Source organism: Bison bison, unplaced genomic scaffold (genome assembly GCF_000754665.1).
Source record: "Bison bison bison isolate TAMUID 2011002044 unplaced genomic scaffold, Bison_UMD1.0 scf7180017855376, whole genome shotgun sequence".
Taxonomy (NCBI): Eukaryota; Metazoa; Chordata; class Mammalia; order Artiodactyla; family Bovidae; genus Bison; species Bison bison.
In genome coordinates, this window is record NW_011485949.1 from 4476 (window position 1) to 6655 (window position 2180).

The following is a 2180-nucleotide window of genomic DNA, read 5'->3' on the forward strand; positions in this document are numbered from 1 at the left end:
TTAATACACTGTCTAATTTTGTCATAGCTTTACTGCTAAGGAGCAAGTGTCTTTTAATTTGATGGCTTCAATCACAGTCCACAGTGATTTTGGAGCCCAAGAAAATAAAATCTGCCAGTGTTTCTACTTTCCCCCCTTCTATTTGCCATTAAGTGATATAAATGTAAAAGGATAACTTTAAAAAGCCTATTAGGGAATTATAGGAATAATTTAATGGCAATTAAAAAAAAAGAATTTGGACATGATGCAGTGATATCGAGATGCTCTAGTGAGAGAATACATCTCCAAGCAATTTTGGAAACTCTTAAAAAGTATAATTTCTTTTTTACAATTTATTTTTATTTTCTTCTTACTATTTTTAAACTTATTTTCTTTGTCATAATTTTCTATAAAGAATCTGTATTCAGGAAAACTTCAATTTATAAAAAATAATTATTTACAAAGGTATTTATAAAGTTATTTATACCATCCAAAAATTAAAAACCAAAATGTATAATCTTGAAAGGATTAATCAGCCAAATGGAATATTTTATAATAGGAAATAAATGGTATTTATAAAAAAATCTACAATGATTATTTAAAAGTGATAGTTGGGAAGAATCAAAATACTAACTGTAGTGATTGCTACATAGTAAAAACATGAATAGTGTAGAGGCTGGAAAGTAATACACAAAAACACTGACAATATGTATCTTTTCTTGATAGGATAAGTAATGATTCTTACTTTTTAATTCTATTTTCTGTATTTTCAAAATTTGAATCTTGTTTGATATAAAGTAGTTCTAATCCATCACTTTCTGTAAATTCTCTAAAATTCCTTCTAGCTCTGAAGTTTAGTGACCCTGGTTCAGTCAGCTCTGCTTCACAGTGACAAGGCAGAAATGGGCTCCTGACTGGTTATACAGTGTGCCTTGTATTCTTTTCCCAATAGTTCTTACTGTGTATGATGAATGTACAAAGCAGTTCATGTACATTAGTCTATCCATTCCTCATAATAACACCCTGATAGTATCCATATTTTATAGGCAAGGAAAATGGTACTTGAAGACATTAAGTAGCTTGCTGAAGCTCAGTCAGAGATTTAATGAAAGAACTGAGTTTCAAAGCCAGATTAGTTTGAGGCTGGAACATAGTCTCTTAAAGATTACTTCATAATGCCTACCACCTTCTTCTCCAAATTCCTCTTGTGGACAAGCAGCCAGATTAAATGTATGGAATTTTCACATTACTCACTTGCTCAAAAGCCTCAGTAGTTATTTACTAATAAATAACCTGCACAATGAATTTAGACATTCAAAATCTGCTTTCTAAGCCTGAACTCTCCTTCTAGGTTTATTTCTCATCATACTCTAAATGATTCTCTTCCTCCTTCCATGCACTTTTCCATCTATATGTCCATCTATCCATCCATCTAGGCACAAGTATGGCTTAAATGTATTTGAGGAAATAACTGTAATTCATCTTGAAAATAGCAAAGTGGAAAAGAAAGAAATACTGATATCTATAATCAGAGGACTGGTGTATTTTTAAGAATTTTATTTATTTATTTTTGGCTGTGCTGGGTCTTCATTGCTGCTTGGGCTTTTCTCTAGTTGCTGCCAGCAGGGACTGCTTTCTGGTTGCACTGTGCAAGCTTTTCCTTGTGGTGGCTTCTCTTGTTGCACAGCAAAGGCTCTAGGGTGCATGGGCTTAGTAGTTGCAGCTCGTGGGCTCTAAAGCACAGGCTCAGTAGTTGTGGTGCATGGGTTTAGTTGCTCTGTGGCATATTCGATCTTCCCAGACTAGGGATTGAACCTGTGTCTCCTACATTGGCAGGTGAATTCTTTACCACTGAGTCATCGGGAAAGGACTGTTGTATTTTTAACTAATTGTATGGAAATACAAAAAAAAAAAAAGACCTCCAATAGCCAAAGCAATCCTGAGAAAGAAGAATGGAACTGGAGGAATCAACCTGCCTGACTTCAGTCTTTCCTACAAAGCCATAGTCATCAAGACAGTATGGTACTGGCAGGCACAAAGACAGAAATATAGATCAATGGAACAAGATAGAAAGCCCAGAGATAAATCCACATACCTATGGACACCTTATTTTTTTACAAAGGAAGCAAGAATATAAAATGGATAAAAGACAATCTCTTTAACAAGTGGTGCTAGGAAAACTGGTCAACCACTTGTAAAAG